Here is a 21,986-nt window from a genome sequence, read left to right as displayed (position 1 = left end):
CGGTCGCAAGCAGACCGGCCTCTAAACGGCCACATTGCACTAGCGAGAGGGAAGACCATCGTGATGACAATGACAATAAAATAGTGATAATAATGACGAGTGGCAGATGTAAAAAGAATTTATAGTTGTACAAAGTAGATTTTTCTGTTACAGTGGGTTCTGGTGAAAGGAAATTCGACGAAACTGCGCCAACTAGGAATATTTGGAAATGAGGAAGGTATGGTTGGGATGAAGGATGTACAGGGACAATGTTAATTATTATTGTTGCTTCAGTAGACATGTAATTGCCTTTCTTCTGAAGTTGATATGTTATTCAGTTCTCTAATATAATTATGTAATTCCAGAGTTGGGTTCCTGCTACTGACATTACACAAACAAATTTCTAACTGCAGTCTATCAACGTTGCAGTTGTAACACCATTATTAAACCAATTATCTGTTGCTAAATTAGCTCCACTACTTCTGGGACATCCTGTAGTTGTCAAGAAATTCGTTTCATAAATTTTGTAGTTCGTCTTCCCCCTTCCTCCCAAGTTCTACTCCACCTTTATTGTCGTAGCAACCATTACTGAATTCATAAATCTAGGTTGGTTCCCTTCAACCAAAAACATCGCTAAGTCGCTTAATTAGATATTTTGTTTCACACTATTGCATTCAAATCCTAATTCCGCTATGTTCTTAATGGAAATACTTCACTTACATATGACTGCAGTGCTGCCAAATTTCCATTACGTGATATCCATTTTCTAACGAAAATACGCACAGAACGAAATTTTGTTACAGAGATGCGCCGACTGTAATGAAGCAAAGTTTTCCTTTCACCAAGAGGCCCCAAGTTTAACTGTATGTCTAGAAGGTATGTTTAAAGTTTGAAAGGCATGAAAAGAAGACACAGAAAACTTCAGATTCAAACTTGCGATTCGAAAAGCACTGCAACTGAAAGTGAGCGTCTGGGTTCGAATTCTGGTCTGTCACATCGTTTTAAACAGATGAAAATGATGTGCGACGAAACTGTGTGCCGGACATGGAAGAATGGATATTGCGGAGACATGGCATAGCCACAGCCAGCGAGATGTTTCCAGAATGAGATTTTCACTTTGCAGCAGAGTGTGCGCTGAAATGAAACTTCCTGGCAGATTAAAACTTTGTGCCGGACCCAGACTCGACCTCGAGACCTTTGCCTTTCGCGGGCAAGTGTTCTACCATGCTTGGATAGCTCATATGGTAGAGCACTTGCCCGCAAAAGGTAAAGGTCCCGAGCTCGACTCTCGGTCCGGCAGACAGTTTTAATCTGCCAGGGAGTTTCAGTTGATATATTGTTGCTGTAACAGGTTTTAGACGTAAATTAGATGAATTAAACACCAGAGTTGCAATAATTGCCGTAGGATATATGTTGTTCCAAAATAAAACACTACAAGGAAGTGAACATGTGATAGTTTTGTTAATAATATGAGGGATTTTCATTGACCTGTAGCAGATGAAAAGTAACGTGTCCAATTTTTTGCAGCTATAACGTATACATAATACAATTGACCGTGAAATATAATACATTATTTTCTACACATACATAAAAAGGCCCAATATTACACGAAATTTATAACATACTTGTGTCTATGGTGCACTGTTATATGGTGTCTCAAAATAATCTGCATTTTAGGTGTATTTTTTTTTAATTTTACAAGAGGTGGTACTGGTTTGGAAAGGAACCTCATATTCAGTTCTTAGCCTTCATTCGAAGCTACGCGCGGGTAGCCATATCTGGCTCCAAGGAAAGATTTGAGACTCCAATAGTGCAGTGGTGAAAAAATTAACAAATTCTTTTATTGGAAACAAATTACAGCAGCTGTTGTAGTTTTATATTTTAGCGTCATGACCGGTATCAGCCACGACAGCCACTTTCACGAAGTTATCGTATTGCAGTACCCTTGGTATTAAATGCTAAAGTCTCGTCGGAACCACCGCAATTGCAGAATGAGAAGTGGAGATCCTACCTTCAGCAAACCGACACGCCCTTGAGCTTGGCGAGAAAAATGTCATGGCAAGAAATTCCAATTGGTAACTGTTTTCTTGCGTATCCTTCTGTGTGTGCCATATTTGCTCCATTACGCGCTCCACATAAAGCTCAGGTGACCTGTTCGAGTAGAGTACGACTCAAGGAGCGACTAAAAAATTTAACATTTATCTACTTTTCTTCCAAACTATTTAATTCTTATAGAAATATTTCTCGGGAGAGACGTCAGATGTCTTGATGAAATCCTCACAACTTTTCATTGATGCAGGTGAGCGACAGTTGTACGGATCAAATGTTGTGAGAGGCTCACAGCGACATCGACATTCGAAGAGACCGCGGCGCCACCGCTGACCACCGGTGAGAGGGTGGGTGGAACCGCAATTAAACTGGAACGACCTTACAGGTGGCCCAAGCGAATGGCGCTGGGAACATGACGCAGCTGAGCCGAAGAAGTAGCAGGTGTCTGGGGAAACTGACCCTGCGCTGATCGCACTGGCTGTAGAGAACCGACGGGCGATCGAAACAGCGGCTGCCGGCCACCGGCCTCGGCATCCCCAGAACCGCCCCAAACGGTACAAGCACCAACTTAGGCAGACCGGCCTTCTCCACAGTAGCGCATGACGCCGTCGCACTGATTCGGACTGACCTCTTTTATTCGATATTGCTGTGCCTGTTTTATTCCGATGCAATGTTCTTTCGAATATGTATGCATGTCCGAAGGAACGTTGCATCATAATTCGGAATAACATAGGCACAGCAGTATCTTATTTATCTGCCGACACCGAGCAAGCGACTTTCACGTAAAGTATCTTCCCTGAACGGGAATATATATAATGGATGCACGAGTACAGGTCGTAAACACACGGTTGACGACGTGTGGAAGTTTGGGTATAGCCGCGAGTCGTGTTCTGATAGCTACATGGTAAGTCGACTGCTCGCGATGAGTGGGAAATCAGGGCTCGTGTCCCGGTCCGGCACAAATTTTCATTGTCAAAATGGGTTCAAATGGCTCTGAGCACTATGGGACTTAACTTCAAATGGCTCTGAGCACTATGGGACTTAACTTCTGAGGTCATCAGTCCCCTAGAACTTAGAACCACTTAAACCTCATTAGCCTATGGACATCACAAACATCCATGCCCGAGGCAGGATTCGAACATGCGACCGTAGCGGTCGCGCGGCTCCAGACTAGCGCGTATAACCGCTCGGCCAGTCTGGCCGGCTTTTCATTGTCATTCCATTATACAGCTGATGGTTGTACATTTCTCTACTGCGAATACATTTCATGACCTCTTTTACGACGAACAGCTGGCTGTAGTACTGCATGATACTCACTATTAACGTAACTTACCACTGCATGAGCCGTCACTGATAGCAAGCAAATCCGCTACTGCCCTTACTAACAGCGCAGAATTTTACAGAGGTCTTTTTCCTCATGGCTCTTGCCACGGCACCCTTTTTCCTGTGCTCTAAACCTGCTGTTTCTTCATACGTTTCTGTCCACTCCCAATACGCCTATATTGGTGGGTAATCACACACAGACGAACAGACATCACTTACCGACATTCTGTGACCCCCTAGGTATTACTATCCCTACCGCAGAGGCAACAGCAGATTTTTTTGTGATGAGCACCTTCCCAGTGGGTGCCTGGAAGGGCTGGACTTCTCATAATAAAAAAAAATGTAAACGAACGTCACACCCGAACATTTTTTACAACTACTCCGTCGGGGAAGTCGCAATAAGCGAAATATTTAATTCTTTCGTGCAAATGAGTAATACAGCGCATAATGTAGAAGGAGAAAAACTGTGCTCTTTAATCTAAAACAAATCTCACTCCATAGGTTCGTCACGAATGAGAATGAACGTGGTGTTAAAATTACGCCAAAGCACTGGCATGAATGAAGCTCTGCACAAGGGCGCGAAGAGTAGCGACGGTGTTCGGTGAGACGCCCTCGGCGAGTCGTCGTTGAGTGACAAGGGCTCTGTTCTCCCTTGGGGCCCTTGATGTTGACGCACCTGCTCAGGTGTCCCACACGGCAGGGCAGACAGGCTAGTGTCGCACAAAAAGAGGCAGAAGGAGAGTGTTGGCCCACGGCGGGCCTGTCTCTTGACAAGAACACCGAGCACAGCGGGCCGCTGACGTCAGCTTGTTAACAGCCGACCGCAGGGCTACGGCCGCGTCACCAGCACTCAGGGGTTACGCAGAGTTCATCTGTACATTGGAACAGCACGAATGGCCTCGTACAACTGTTCCAGGTATTAATATACCTCGCAGTACATGCAATTTTTTAGTTTTTCGTTGTAGTCTGCGAACAGTTCAGTGATAGCGTTTTTCTCATCAGAGTACATAGCAAACCAACATCGACAAAACAATAGCTCAGGTATATACACTGATCAGGCAGAACATTATGCCCACCTATCTAATAGCCCGTATGCCACCTTTGGCACGGATAACAGCAGTGATGCATCGTGTCATGGAAGCAGTGAGGCCTCAATAGGTTGCTGGAGAGAGTTGGCACCACATCTGTGCACACAAGTGACATAATTCCCGTAAATTCCGGGGAAGGTCTGATGACCTCTGACGCCACGTTCAATCGCACACCAGATCATCAATTGGGACTCGCCACTAAGTTCCTCGTCGGCCGTTGTGGCCGTGCGGTTCTAGGCGCTTCAGTCCGGAACCGCGCTGCTGCTATGGTCTCAGTTTCGACTCCTGCTTCAGGCATGGATGTGTGTGCTGTTCTTAGGTTAGTTAGGTTTAAGTAGTTCTAAGTCTAGGGGACTGATGACCTCAGATGTTAAGTCCCATAGTGCTCAGAGCCATTTGAACCATTTTTGTACTAAGTTCCTCCATTACAATCCTGGCCTTGAGACATGGCGCATTATCTTGTTAAAAAATTCCACTGCCGTCGGGAAACATGTTCCTCATAAAGGGGTTACGTAGTCTGCAACCATTGTATGATACTCCTTGTCCGTAATGGTGCACTGGACTAGCTCCACTAGATCCGTGGATGCCCACGTGTATGTGCTCCACAGCATAATGCAACGGCCTCAGTTTGTCTCCATCCGCAGTACAGGTATCAAGGAGCTGTTCCCTTGGAAGAAGACCGATTCGTACCCTGCCATCGGCATAATGATTAAAGTATCGGGATTCGTCGGACCACATAACGCTCTGCCACTGCTCCAACTTTCAGCTCCGATGATCACGTGCCCATTTCAGTCGTAGATTCTGATATCGTATATTTGGCACGTGCATGGGTCGTCGGCTGCGGAGGCCTATCGTTAGGAGTGTTTCGTGGACTGTTGTGTTCAGACACAGCATTGAAATGAAATGAGCGTATGACATTGTTGGCCGGGAGGCCCCATTCGCGGGAGTTCGGCCGCCGTATTGCGAGTCCTTGTTAGGTGACGCCACATCGGCGCCTTGCGAGTCAATGATGATGAAGATTAAGGACAAACAACAACTAGTCCCCTGCCGAGAATCGAACCCGTGCCCCCTGCGTGGTAAGCGGTAACGCTACCGCTACGCTACGGAGGCGGACAGACATATTAATGTCTGATGTTAGTACCGACACAGTTCGCGGCCTGTACCGCTTTACTTGTCTGCCTAGCCTACGACGTCCTACATGAGGGGTGGCCACCAAACCCCACGACGTTTGGACGCGGTTTCACCTGGGTTTCGCTACATGCAGTTTCCTAAATGCTCATGTTGAGCCTCCGGGCCATCACAATCTGCCTCAGACAGATCGCGCGCCTTCCCCATTCTACATACGGATAATACGCTCAGTGATACTACATGCACACTGCGTGTGTCTGACTAGCTGCTATCGCCTGGACGCATTTATATCCACAGCAGATCGGTCGTGGGAATGTTGTGGCTGATCACTGTATGCCGACATCGCAAGCAGAAGATGAAGAGGTAGAGCAAGCACATGAGGATACTGAACGGGTAATTCAGTACGTAAAAGAAGATGAAAATTTGATAGTCATGAGGGATTGGTATGCGATTGTAGGTAAAGGAGCAGAAGAGCGGGTTACGGGATGAGGGTAGTAGAAATGAGAGAGGAGGAAGACTTATTTATTTGAGCAGCAAATTTGTGGTACTAATTACGAATACTCTGTTCAAGAACCACAGGAAGAGGTATACTTGGAAAAGTCCGGGAGAAATAATTATTTCAGTTATATTACATCATGGTCGGGCAGAGATTCCGAAATCAGATACTGGACTGTAAGGCGTGCCCAGGAGCAGATACAGACTCCAGTCACTCTTTAGTAATAATGGAGAGTAGGCTCAAGTTTATCAGACAAGTCAGGATGAATGACTGCGCAAAGAAGTGGGATACGGAAGCACTAGAGAATGAAGAGGTAGGCTTAAAATGTTCTGAGACTATAGATACTGTGATAATGAAATGCTCAGTAGACAATTCAGTTGAAGAGAAGTTGACATCTCTAACAAGGGCAATCACAGAAGTTGGAAAAAAAAAGATATAGGCCCAAGGAAGATAACTGCGAAGAAACCATGGGAATCAGAAGAAATGCTTCAGTTTACTGACGAAAGAATGAAGGACAAAAATGTTCTGGGAAATTCAGGAATACAGAAATAGAAGTCACTTAGAAATGAAATAAACAGAAAATGCAGGAAAGATAAGGCGAAATAACTTGGATGAAAAATGTGAAGAAACAGAAATAGGAATGATTAGACGGAAGGACTGACTCAGCATACAGAAGAGTCAAAACAACCTTCGTTGAAATTAAAAGGACGGTACATTAAGAGTGCAATGAGAATTCCTCTGTGAAATCCAGAGCAGAGAGCGATTAGGAAGAAGGTGAACACTGAAGGACTCTATGACGGATAGGACCTGCTTGATGACGTGATGTTCAAATGTGTGTGAATTATTAAGGGACCTAACTGCTGAGGTCATCGGACCCTAGACTTACACACTACGTAAACTAAGTTATGCTAGAATAACTCGAATCTCCGACGGGAGGGGCAGCGCAATCCGTGACATGGAACCTCAAACCGCGCGGCCACTCTGCGCCGTGATGACGTGATAAAATAGGAAAAACGAGTAGATGGGGAACAGATAGGTGATCCAGTATTGGAATCGAAATTTAAAAGATCTTTGGAAGACTTAAGATCAAACAAGGTAGAACGGGAGGATAAAAAGTCAAATTACAGGTACACAGTCATATAAGCTTGGCGAAACTATTGGTCTTGTGCACTAAATATAACACACGAAATGCTCCTACATCCAAAAAGAACGTAAAAATCATAGGTCAGGGGCCGACCGGCGTACATCAGTTTAACGAGCCATGGAGCACAATACTGAGACGAACTGTTCAGAGAATGTAGAGACTGGTGGAACCCTATCTTAGGGAAGACCATTTTGAGCTCCAGAGAAATGTAGGGAGACGTGTGGCAACACTGACTACGACTTATTTTACAAAGGAAGTATACACCCAACGGGACACCGAGTTTAATTTTGCTCCGCAGGACTGTGAGACTTATTTAAATGGAGCATACGTTCCTCCAGTACAATGTGCTAGACCAGCCCTTGATAAACCAAGAAGAGAACCTTCGGATACTTAACGTTCAATGCCGCGCGGGATTAGCCGAGTGGTCTTAGGCGCTGCAGTCATGGACTGTGTGGCTGGTCCCGGCGGAGGTTCGAGTCCTCCCTCGGGCATGGGTATGTGTGTTCGTCCTTAGGATAATTTAGGATGAGTAGTGTGTAAGGTTAGGGGCTGATGACCTTAGCAGCTAAGTTCCATAAGATTTCAAACACATTTGAACATTTTTGAACTTGACGGTCAACAAATTTTATGCAGTACAGATATGAAGAATCACCTCGTAGTATAAGCTAACGTTCCTTACTTGAAAAATCACTTAAAACTCTAAATAATGTATTTTTTACATTTTTTCGAAGGAAAGCTTCCGTATTTCGCTTTCCACCCGACCCATGGAGCAGAATGGGAAAAGGCTATTCCTTGTTAAATTATTGCATAAACATTGCAGTTATCATGAATTCCACTTAATATTAAAACGCAAAGCTGTTTAACGAACAATTCAGGGTAAGAAATATGGAATAAGAAAATCGTTAACGATAATGAAATATTTTAAAGTCACCTTTAAAGGTATACAATTATTTTTAGTGCTTAATGCCAAGTTACTGTTACTTTACTGAGCCCCATCGCTCGTGCACCAGATGTATTTTCTGGCTGGCGGACAGATGACAGAGGGTGTTTAGTGATAAATGCTGTTACCCAACACTGCCCAACGAGGCAAGCGTTTTCGTCAGATCTGCATGGTTAGCTGTTTCGTTCTGCTGGCTGACAGGCTAATTATCTGACGATGAGACGCTTCGTCGTTGGACTAAAAACTCTGCTCTGCATTAACGTCAGACATGCTACCATCTCGTGTTTTTGGTTTGTAGTGAACACAGTTTTAAGTTCCACGTCTGATTTTTCAAATATGTAGTTGAGACTAAGCTCAGCTTTAAGAACGTATCTTTCTAACGTTGCTATGGATACCTTAAACTATTAAAATCTTTTAAAACTCCCATTTCAGAAGATAAAGCCGCTGAAACTGCCATTATCATTGATCTGGTTTCCAAATGCTGCCTATGAGGCTTTCTAATATAAGTATATAATCTCGCACCATCTGAAAAGCAAGTAGAAAACAGAAATAAAAAACGGTGGGACAGAACGGAATACAATCACATTCTGCCTCGTCCCGTTCCGCCCCAAGACTGCGTTTAAGGTTTACAACTTTTATGGAGCGCTCAAATGTTCAAATGTGTGTCATATCTTATGGGACTTAACTGCTAAGGTCATCAGTCCCTAATCTTACACACTACTTAACCTAAATTATCCTAAGGACCAACACACACACACACGCCCCAGGGAGGACTCGAACCTCCGCCAGGACCATTATGGAGTGTAATAACTGACGGGTTTAAACGTATTGTGTAACTAATGTGTAGCGAATGGCATGCGCCTTAAGATTACCTTTCATTTAAGGGCGCACAGCTAAGAACTAACTGCTTGCCTTGCGTTTCAGTACACCAGAAGTTATAAAAACGAAAGAGGAAACGTGAAGGACAACCGTTCACTTACAAGTCGCACTGCAAACTAAATCAAAATGGCTGTCGCACCTTCCCTTCCATTCAAAGATATAGCTACATATCACTCACTACAACTAATTAAAGCATTCTCCAGACTAGAAAACAGCACAATCCCATCGCGTTCCACTTTTCCGTTCTACCCAGAGTTCCACAGTGTACTACAGTCGTGCGAGAGATGCGCAAAGGGGACGTATGTTTCCCTTGTTACGAGGTTAAAGAAACCAAAAGCACGTTTACAGAATTTGCATATTTGAAAAAAGCTTTCGACAATATTGGCTAAAATGCACTCTTTGAAATTCGGACAGTAGAGGGAGTGGAAAGTTATCTACAAATTGTGCCGAAATCTAACTGCAGTTCCAGAGATGAACAAAATGTAGCTGAAACAGGCTCTAAGACAAATTGTTTGCTTATCGCTACACGCAACATGCGGCTACACGGGTAGCAGGGGTTGTGTGGCGTGGGCTGGGCGGTTTTTTAGGTTAGATGGCCTTGGGCAAGTACAGAAAGGGCAACAGCCTCAACGGGTGCGGGGCAAAGTCAGGACATGCGGGGACCAAGCAGCAATCGGTATTGTAATTGTCAACTGTCGAAGCTGCGTTGGTAAAGTACCAGAACTTCAAACGCTGATAGAAAGCACCGAAGCTGAAATCGTTATAGGTACAGAAAGCTGGCTTAAGCCAGAGATAAATTCTACCGAAATTTTTACGAAGGTACAGACGGTGTTTGGAAAGGATAGATTGCATGCAACCGGTGGTGGAGTGTTCGTCGCTGTTAGTAGTAGTTTATCCTGTAGTGAAGTAGAAGTGGATAGTTCCTGTGAATTATTATGGGTGGAGGTTACACTCAACAACCGAACTAGGTTAATTATTGGCTCCTTTTACCGACCTCCCGACTCAGCAGCATTAGTGGCAGAACAACTGAGAGAAAATTTGGAATACATTTCACATAAATTTTCTCAGCATGTTATAGTCTTAGGTGGAGATTTCAATTTACCAGATATAGACTGGGACACTCAGACGTTTAGGACGGGTGGTAGGGACAGAGCATCGAGTGACATTATACTGAGTGCACTATCCGAAAATTACCTCGAGCAATTAAACAGAGAACCGACTCGTGGAGATAACATCTTGGACCTACTGATAACAAACAGACCCGAACTTTTCGAATCTGTATGTACAGAACAGGGAATCAGTGATCATAAGGCCGTTGCAGCATCCCTGAATATGGAAGTTAATAGGAATATAAAAAAAGGGAGGAAGGTTTATCTGTTTAGCAAGAGCAATAGAAGGCAGATTTCAGACTACCTATCAGATCAAAACGAAAATTTCTGTTCCGACACTGACAATGTTGAGTGTTTATGGAAAAAGTTCAAGGCAATCGTAAAATGCGTTTTAGACAGGTACGTACCGAGTAAAAGTGTGAGGGACGGGAAAAACCCACCGTGGTACAACAACAAAGTTAGGAAACTACTGCGAAAGCAAAGAGAGCTCCACTCCAAGTTTAAACGCAGCCAAAACCTCTCAGACAAACAGAAGCTAAACGATGTCAAAGTTAGCGTAAGGAGGGCTATGCGTGAAGCGTTCAGTGAATTCGAAAGTAAAATTCTATGTACCGACTTGACAGAAAATCCTAGGACGTTCTGGTCTTACGTTAAATCAGTAAGTGGCTCGAAACAGCATGTCCAGACACTACGGGATGATGATGGCATTGAAACAGAGGATGACACGCGTAAAGCTGAAATACGAAACACCTTTTTCCAAAGCTGTTTCACAGAGGAAGGCCGCACTGCAGTTCCTTCTCTAAATCCTCGCACAAACGAAAAAATGGCTGACATCGAAATAAGTGTCCAAGGAATAGAAAAGCAACTGGAATCACTCAATTGAGGAAAGTCCACTGGACCTGACGGGATACCAATTCGATTCTACACAGAGTACGCGAAAGAACTTGCCCCCCTTCTAACAGCCGTATACCGCAAGTCTCTAGAGGAACGGAGGGTTCCAAATGATTGGAAAAGAGCACAGATAGTCCCAGTCTTCAACAAGGGTCGTCGAGCAGATGCGCAGAACTATAGACCTATATCTCTGACGTCGATCTGTTGTAGAATTTTAGAACATGTTTTTTGCTCGAGTATCATGTCGTTTTTGGAAACCCAGAATCTACTATGTAGGAATCAACATGGATTCCGGAAACAGCGATCGTGTGAGACCCAACTCGCTTTATTTGTTCATGAGACCCAGAAAATATTAGATACAGGCTCCCAGGTAGATGCTATTTTTCTTGACTTCCGGAAGGCGTTCGATACAGTTCTGCACTGTCGCCTGATAAACAAAGTAAGAGCCTACGGAATATCAGACCAGCTGTGTGGCTGGATTGAAGAGTTTTTAGCAAACAGAACACAGCATGTTGTTATCAATGGAGAGACGTCTACAGACGTTAAAGCAACCTCTGGCGTGCCACAGGGGAGTGTGAAACACGTATGTAACGCAGCAGCGATGGCGAGGCATTGTAGCATCTGTGACCAGAGAGTATGCGCTTGACCGCGCGAGTGTTGCGAGCGGTTCTCAGTCTGTCGTTGCGAGTCTGTCAGTTCAGTCGTGGCGAGTCTGTAGCTCTGTCTAGTTGAGAGCAGTACTCAGTCTGTAGTCGTCATGCAGAGCGGTCGGTCAGTAGTAGCAGCCCAGTGCGGTTGTGTGATGTAGGCGGTCGGCAACACTGGTCAAGATGAGGAATAAGGTATACTGTTAATTAATATAATCATTAGATAATGAAAAATTTTATTTATTGTAATTATTCTCCAACAAGTCTCCCAATAATAATTTTTTATTTCAAAAGCATTTTCTCAAAAATTTAATTTTTTATTGAACTCAAGATTTCGTTGCACTTCCCATTTCATTCCACTTCTTTTGAAGAAAAATTCCACTAAAATAAAAAAAAAAAAGAGAATATTATTGTTTGCAATGCAGTTCGTCCAAGCGGTGCGCAACAACAAGAGCAGATATGTGACATCCATTTATTCTGAGGTAAGACTTTAATTCTGATTGTTTTACACAGGGCCAAAGACCGATATTTCGGTTTAATTAAATTTTCTTATCACTGAATGGACTTTAATTTTTCATGAGGAATTTATATTTGAGTCAGATTGCGAATTTCACATTTTTGTTACCATTTTCAATACCTCTCATTGTGGGCGAGGTTACAATTAGCGCAATGTCCATTAGCATTCATAATTAAATATTGTCGTGTTTCTTTCTTTCAAATTTTTGTGGGGAGGTTACACTCGGCTCCCATTTCTATTAAGTATTGTCACTTCTTTTTTCTTTAAAATTGCGGTGGGGAGGTTACACTTGGCGACACCCAGTCCAGGATCGAATTTCGTTGTGAATCTTTTGAGCGACAGTCAGATATCTGCTCTTATTTGCTTAAGTATAATTAGGATTTGGCGCTACGCTTTTATTAATCTTGTGACTTTCTCTCTACAGGTCAACGGCAATTTGTTGCTTTGTTGTATTTGTGTGTTGCTTTTGCATTGTGCTCATTTGTTTTGTGAAAAATTTTGACTATTGTAAAAATGCCGCGAAAGACTGTGAATAGTGTATCGCGAAGTATTGTGAATGAAATTACCGACTTAAACAACGTGACCGATAGTAATTGTGATACGCAACGTAATGATGACAATCCTGCGTTCACTAACAATCAGTGCATTCCAACCACTAATGATGACTTTCACCTTAATGATGAACAAACGAACTCAATTGCCTCGTCTGTTAACTTGACGACAATTGATGACGCAGAATGCTCTATTGTAATGAGCGCTGCAGAGCTTAACACACCCGATTTGGAAAACCCAAGTGACGAACAGACAAATTTGTCTAATGAAAATGAACAGGATACACAAAGTACGACGGATTTATTTAATTCCGAAATAGTGAGTGACAGTGTAGGTCCGACTGATAAACCTTTTTGTAAATCTCAAAATGACCAAATGGTTACAGAAAGTGAAACAATTCCAGATCCACTATTGAACAGCACAGAGAATAGAAATGCTGACCTTGAGTCGAATCCAATTATGGCTTTGTTGCGACAAATGAGCAAACAACTTAGTGAACAGGGCGAAAAATTGAATAAAATTAATGAAAAACTTGATAAGCAGAACAAACGACTGGAAGAAGAGAACAAACAATTTAGAGAACGGAACAAACAATTTTCTGAATGTATTAAACAGCCGAGGGAAAAACACGATAATGTTAATGAACAGAACAAACAAGTTAGGGAAGAGATTATAGCTGTTACCGTTCAATGTCAGGACAGTAAAGAACAATTACATGCGGATACTAAGGCTTGTGCTAATAACAGTAATGAAGAAGTTGGCACTGTTGCACAAGGCTTAGATAATTCAAATGCAACACAGATCCACGAAATTAATGCAGTCACTGAAGAATGTCCTAAAAACGAAGTACAGATTCGCGACGAGATTAATTTAGAGTCAGTGGAAGTTTCACACACTCCGAATACGGAAGCTGATGAGAAATTTGCACGACAGATCAACCAAATTGACGAAAGTGTTACAGTAACAGAGTGGAAAACTATTTCAGTCACCAATACGTCACAGAATCCGCCACGTTGCGAGCATTTGTCAGAGTCACGCAGCGTGTATAATGTGAGCAATTTACAGCAACTACGCGACTTAAAATCCGAAAAGCCACGCGACTTAAAATCTGAAAAGCTATGCAACTTGAAATCCGAAATGACACAAACGAACAGATTCACACACAAACCTGAACGTGTTATCAAACTGAGTGACGAGAACGTAGATTTCGAGCAATTTGCATTTGTAAGAAAATGTAAGGAATTTAATAATGACAGCGTACAGGTACACGCTTTGCACTGTATACGACAATTTGTTTTTGTACTTTCACCGCTATTATCTGTAATGGAGAAACTAGCTTTGAATCTGAGGCGACAATTTGCTATTGTATTTTCATCAGCATTATCTATTATGCAGAAATTGGAATTAGCAAGAATACAACAATTTGCCTTTGGAATTTTACTGCCATTGCCTGTAACGCAAAAGCTAAAATTTATTTGCAGTGCGTAATTGACCTCAGGGGATTCATTACGCTTTAATGAATATGTGCCGTAGCGAGCATAGGGCCCCGAGCTGTAGTAGTGCTGTTTCATCTTTAGTTTTCTGCACTGCTTCCTTCTCTTCTACTATCCTTTATATCTATCAAAACAGCTCTTTAACTATTGCTCTTTGTAGAATTAAGAAACATATGTAATGAAAACCGGATACGACAAATCTTTTACCGAATGTGACAATTTTCAGTAGGCACTTCAGAATCACGAGAATTTTTAATTACAGATAAAATCGTAATCATCAGTATGTGTAAAATTAACAGCAAACGCATTTTTTTGTAACAATAGACGTTTTTCACCGCAACAGCATGAAAGTCAACCGCTTAGCATACCTAACCAACAATGCAGTATACAAGGTCAACCAAACTTTAATGTTTCGCCGCGTGCACGTATAGTCCTAGCTCCAACAAATAGTAACGCATGGCAGCAAAGAAACAACTACGTACAGATAACACACTATTTCAACTCGTATCGCAATGCGCCGTATAGAAATTACTATCTTGACAGACGTAAAAATGATGAGCACAATTTTCAGCGTACATTTAATAACAGTCGATCTTATGAGCAGCAATAACATCAGCAACAACAAATAATCATGAATGAAACAGACAATAGGTGTCATCGATAGCGTAATACGTCAGTAAGAAATAACAGAGCAGTTCAAATAGTCGAAATGCCACAGCATCCTCCCGTAAATAATAGTACGTACGACGGAATTTGACCAGACACAGTACAGATTGCATATTACAGTAACGCAAACATTACTTTTGACACACAGAATTTTGTTCACGAGAATGTTATTTGAAACATGCTCTGTTGAATGCACCACTTTTATCGCACCCAGATCTTACTAGAAATTTTTCCGTTGCCACCGACAGTTCCAACACCGCTTTAGGCGTACACATTTTCCAGGAAATTGAAGAAGATGGTTCTACAGTAATTAAAAACATCGCATTTGCAAGTCGCATTCTGTCACCTGCTGAACGAAATTATTCCGTTACAGAACTGGAAACATTATGTGTTGTATGGGCTTTCACGAGATTTAGGCATTTTCTTTATGGCAGACATACCACAGTTTACACAGACCACAGAGCGATACAGTTTTTACTTTCGGCTAAATTTACTCACGACAGATTAAGCAGATGGAAACTTTATTTACAAGAATTTAATTTTACAATAGTTCACATTCCTGGCACACAAAATGTTGTAGCAGACGCACTATCGCGTTCTCTCGGCAACAATCAGCAAGACGTAGCAACCAACTTCTGCAAAGCAAATTTCAGTGTCATGTACATTCAGCAAGTTGCATTTGAAAATTTTATTTCATCGTCATTACAGGACATAGCACAAGAACAAAACAAAGACAATGTGTGGAAAGAAATTAAACAGCTTTGGCAAGATAGGAATAATGTTACGATTAGAAACCACTACACTGTACGCAATGACATTCTGTTTCGCCGCTCTCATCCTGATAGCAACATTTGGTTATTATGCATTCCTGACGAACTGGTTAACAAATTAATCTGGTACACTCATTTAAGTTACGCACATTACGGAGCACGAAAATGTTTTCTTATACTGAGACAGAACTGTTATTTTACCAACATGGAGAAACGTATACGACGAGTTTTAGCGTCTTGTAAAATTTGCCAGAAAGCTAAATCAGACACCACTTCACATATTCCTCCTTTATATCCCATTATACCTGTTAAATTAAGACATATGGCTGCAGTAGACATTTTTGGTCCGATTCCCAGAACTAACAGAGGTTTTTGCTACATTTTTGTCGCTGTTGAGCTCACTTCAAAATTTGTTACTTTCACTCCGTTACGCAAAGCTACTGCTAAAACTGTTTCAAATGCATTTGTAAAACATTTTCTATCTCATGTAGGGCATGTAATGAAAGTAATTTCCGACAATGGATCACAATTTCGTAGTAGTATATGGACACGCATGTTACGAGCTAGAAACATTTCTCCGATTTATATATCCCAGTACCACGCTTCTTCGAACCCCTGTGAAAGATTAATGAAAGAAATTGGTAAGCTGTGCCGAATATACTGCCACAAAAGACATATTGATTGGGATACACACATACTCTCATTCCAAGATGTAATTAATTCCATTCCAAATGAATCCACTATGCTATCTCCGACTGTTATACTGAAAAACGTTGAACCACCGAACAAAATTAAAGAATTAATAGAATTTCCCAAAAGTCGTCGTCTACGACACCACGAAATAATTGACATTGCGCTGAACAACATCAAACGTGCCGCAGAGCGCCGGAGAAGACAGCAAAAACAGGTTTGTACACGCCGCGACTTTCACGTTGGACAGAAAATATTAGTACGTACACACTATTTATCCAGCAAATTAAAAGGTAAGTGCAGTAAATTTGAACTTCTATACGCAGGTCCATATCGGATTCGCAGCATCCCTCACCCCAATGTTGTACACGTCGAAACTTTGAGAACCAGAAAATCGAAAGGCAATCACCATATCTCAAACATTAAACCGTTTATTGAGTGAAACCACTGTATGATTCAACACACTATGATGCCATTTACTAATGCAATTATTTCACCTGACTAATTACTGATGATTATCGTATTTTTTTCTTGGCAAGTGCCCGACAAGGTAAGGTTAGCAGGTCGCTTTTCTTGTCGTTACACATCAGACCGTGCATATTTTTTCAGACACACTTACGTATTTTATGACTAATTATGCAATGTTAGCTAATGACATGTTAATTTCATTACATTTTTTTTCATTAAAGGCTTTAATTCTCGCCTCTATTAATTACACTACATACAAGCTGAACACAACGAACGTCACATTTTGTTTTTTTATGTACGATTGTATTCCAGTTTCGTTTATATGCACCGTGAAATAGTTAGGATATAACACGCACCAGTTGACTTTGACATTTTTTTTTTGCCTTATGACATCTCAACATCGTGACTGTTTTACATTTTTTTTGCTGCTGCATCGTATTATTCTGTGTACATTTTTGCATCTGAACACTGTCAATGTCTTTGACATACTACGTTTTCTGTCATGTTATGCTGTAGGGTTAATTATGTTACCATAAACCAGTCATCATCTAGTGGGTATATGATCTAAATGCAGGACATTAATCTCTGTCATCAATTTCAGAAAGAAATGATGTATGTAAGAAATAAATTCAACAGAAATGGGAATTTCACCTACGGAATAAACGAAAGGAGATGCGATAACTTTATGAGGAAGAGTAAATGGATCAGGATTAATAAACATTAACAAGAATATACTATACTCATCGAAGAATAGCAGTCTTAACTAATTTTTTCTTTCAGAATACAAGGTGATTGATGCAGGCTGTCAGACTGAACTACACATCTTAGTTTTAGTGATGAAATATGCTAGAGATAAGGAATAGTTATGAAATGAGTAATGAAGTGATTTTTTGCAGATGATAATGAATACTGATGAATAATGATGAAGGATATGGTATTATGAATAATGAAGTTTTTCTTTACAGGTGATGATAATAATGAAGTTATGATAATATGGATAATGAAGTGATGGATAATGAAGTTTTTTCTTTACAGATGAGGATAATGTTGAAGTAATGTATTTATGCTACGTAGTTATTTAAGTATTTGTTGCAGTTTGCTTTGACAGCAGGTGTTACATTGCATAGTAGGATGACTGAAAGTTTTGGAAAGGACAGCTATGGAACACATTTTTATACACACTTCACTGCCTGTTAATTCGAAGTTCACTACTTTTCAGCATAGTGTGCGTTTCTTCTTTCAGGTCAATAATCCGTTTTTGTATTTTTTTTCCAGGAGAAGTTTTTCATGACACTTACTAAACCTGTTACTTATTATACCTGTTCTAGTACTTGCATTTTTATATTTTTCACCCATTTGTGTTTATCATTTATAAATGTGATCACATGTACTGCCTTGTTACATAATCTTGCTACAGCTGACTCATGACGAATGACGTTACCTATCCTCATTTGCAGCAATAGGTCAAAAGCAAAAAGTATTATGCCTCAGCAATTAATTATCGATCCCAACGCAATGCATTGCTACCAAAAATGTATTACCAGTCCCACATAATGTCACTAGTTTATGATAATTCTGAATAATACTGATCAACTCTGAATAGCATGTCACTTGATTAATGACCTCTTAATGAGACTATATTCAAAATGATGCTTTGTCACTAGCTAATAACTGCCACTGTTTATTGTAATGATACTACGTATAATGCCTGTGATTATTAATGATTTGACTGTAATTAACTGATTTTAATAATGACTTTGTAATGGTCTGAATACTACTGAAGGAGGAACACTGTTTATTGTAATGTTACCACTTATAATGCCTGTGATTATTAATGATTTGACTGTAATTAACTGATTTTTAATAATGACTTCGTAATAATCTGAATAATACTGAATGATGATTCTATTCAATACTTGCTGGCCACTGAGTGCCAATAATTAATGTCACTCCACGAATTGTTATTAATTATGCCATTGATTAGCTCTTGTTTCCAATGTTGATACTTTGTAACCAGAAAAGAATGTGACTGTTTAATAATGCTTTGTAATTAATTAAGGCTAATAATTCTTACTATGTTGAAATGACAAATGATTAATTAATTAACTGTAATTAGACAAATGATTAATTAACGACAAATGATTAATTAACTGTAATTAGACAAATGATTAATTAACCGTAATTAGACAAATGATTAATTAACGACAAATGATTAATTAACTGTAATTAGGAAAAGGCTAATGATTATTGGAATGACAAATGATTAATTAACTGTAATTAGGAGAAGGTTAATGATTCTTAATTATACTCTGTAAATGAAAAGAATGCGGTTATTTCATAATGCTTTGTAACCAGGAAAAGAAGGCTACTGATTCTATGTAAAACAATTAATGAACATTTTTCTGTAATACTACATACTTGGTACAGAAATGTTCAATAACTGGGCTATGAATGCCACAAACTAATTAAGTCTCTAATTGTCAATATTATGTGACTTGATGTCCTTCACCTCATAAGCTGACTACCCTGAATTATTGCAATGTCCATTTGTCCTGTTTATCCTAGTGATCATGGAGCCCTATATTTGGTTTTGCACTAATTCTACGTTGGTGCGCCTTGTAAGAGCGTGGTGTTGACACAACATGCTGTCCACCACCGTGAGCGATGAAGACGTTATTATGGTCGCACTGTTTGGTGCACCTAATGTACTGCCAAAATGAAAACATGGAATATTACTACGACAATTCAGTGTCTTGGGTACGCTGATAAATTCTGATGGGACAAGAACTTCAAGTTGTGTCACTTGGTGTTGCACTTCTGTGGAAAGATATGGACTTTCAGAGCAGCTGTGTGCAATCTAAAGTGCTACAACCATGATGCAATCCTTCCCTTTCCTATCCTGATTCTTGTCACATAAAAAAAAAATTTTTTTTGGTAACATCATTTATGTTCATAGGTTATACATTTTTCGATTCGCTGAACTCCAATGCGAGTACACTTATGTCACTTGTCAACATAATATTTCTTGCCAGTCTGTTTATTTGTTCTGCATATGCTAAAGAATTTTTTTTCAGTGCCTGTGCACTTTATTATCTGTCAAATAATTTGTATATACTTTTCTGATTTGCTACTATGTTTTGTACTCACATTTTGTCTTTGTCTGATATATTTTGTACTTAGTGCGTGTGCACAACATTTACTTTATGTACTACATCTAATTATTCTTGCCAGTCTGTTTATTTGTTCTGAATATGCTAAAGAATTTTTCAGTGCCTGTGCACTTTATCTGTCAAAAAATTTTGTATATACTTTTTTATGATTTGCTACTATGTTTAGTATTCACATTTTGTCTTTGTCTGATATATTTTGTACTTAGTGCGTGTGCACAACATTTAAATATTCTGTAAGTTGTAGAATTTTGTTAGTTAAAAAAAAATTTTGCCGCGCTTGGCAAGTCCAAATGACTCACCATCGCTGCCAAATTTTTGCCCCCCCAGTGGAGGGTTATGAAACACGTATGTAACGCAGCAGCGATGGCGAGGCATTGTAGCATCTGTGACCAGAGAGTATGCGCTTGACCGCGCGAGTGTTGCGAGCGGTTCTCAGTCTGTCGTTGCGAGTCTGTCAGTTCAGTCGTGGCGAGTCTGTAGCTCTGTCTAGTTGAGAGCAGTACTCAGTCTGTAGTCGTCATGCAGAGCGGTCGGTCAGTAGTAGCAGCCCAGTGCGGTTGTGTGATGTAGGCGGTCGGCAACACTGGTCAAGATGAGGAATAAGGTATACTGTTAATTAATATAATCATTAGATAATGAAAAATTTTATTTATTGTAATTATTCTCCAACAAGTCTCCCAATAATAATTTTTTATTTCAAAAGCATTTTCTCAAAAATTTAATTTTTTATTGAACTCAAGATTTCGTTGCACTTCCCATTTCATTCCACTTCTTTTGAAGAAAAATTCCACTAAAATAAAAAAAAAAGAGAATATTATTGTTTGCAATGCAGTTCGTCCAAGCGGTGCGCAACAACAAGAGCAGATATGTGACATCCATTTATTCTGAGGTAAGACTTTAATTCTGATTGTTTTACACAGGGCCAAAGACCGATATTTCGGTTTAATTAAATTTTCTTATCACTGAATGGACTTTAATTTTTCATGAGGAATTTATATTTGAGTCAGATTGCGAATTTCACATTTTTGTTACCATTTTCAATACCTCTCATTGTGGGCGAGGTTACAATTAGCGCAATGTCCATTAGCATTCATAATTAAATATTGTCGTGTTTCTTTCTTTCAAATTTTTGTGGGGAGGTTACACTCGGCTCCCATTTCTATTAAGTATTGTCACTTCTTTTTTCTTTAAAATTGCGGTGGGGAGGTTACAAGTGTTATGAGACCATTGCTTTTCACAATATATGTAAATGACCTAGTAGATAGTGTCGGAAGTTCCATGCGGCTTTTCACGGATGATGCTGTAGTATACAGAGAAGTTGCAGCATTAGAAAATTGTAGCGAAATGCAGGAAGATCTGCAGTGGATAGGCACTTGGTGCAGGGAGTGGCAACTGACCCTTAACATAGACAAATGTAATGTATTGCGAATACATAGAAAGAAGGATCCTTTATTGTATGATTATATGATAGCGGAACAAACACTGGTAGCAGTTACTTCTGTAAAATATCTGGGAGTATGCGTGCGAAACGATTTGAAGTGGAATGATCATATAAAATTAATTGTTGGTAAGGCGGGTACCAGGTTGAGATTCATTGGGAGAGTGCTTAGAAAATGTAGTCCATCAACAAAGGAGGTGGCTTACAAAACACTCGTTCGACCTATACTTGAGTATTGCTCATCAGTGTGGGATCCGTACCAGATCGGGTTGACGGAGGAGATAGAGAAGATCCAAAGAAGAGCGGCGCGTTTCGCCACAGGGTTATTTGGTAACCGTGATAGCGTTACGGAGATGTTTAGCAAACTCAAGTGGCAGACTCTGCAAGAGAGGCGCTCTGCATCGCGGTGTAGCTTGCTCGCCAGGTTTCGAGAGGGTGCGTTTCTGGATGAGGTATCGAATATATTGCTTCCCCCTACTTATACCTCCCGAGGAGATCACGAATGTAAAATTAGAGAGATTAGAGCGCGCACGGAGGCTTTCAGACAGT

This window comes from Schistocerca piceifrons, chromosome 7 (assembly GCF_021461385.2).
Source record: "Schistocerca piceifrons isolate TAMUIC-IGC-003096 chromosome 7, iqSchPice1.1, whole genome shotgun sequence".
NCBI lineage: Eukaryota > Metazoa > Arthropoda > Insecta > Orthoptera > Acrididae > Schistocerca > Schistocerca piceifrons.
Note: the sequence above shows the minus strand (reverse complement) of the source record.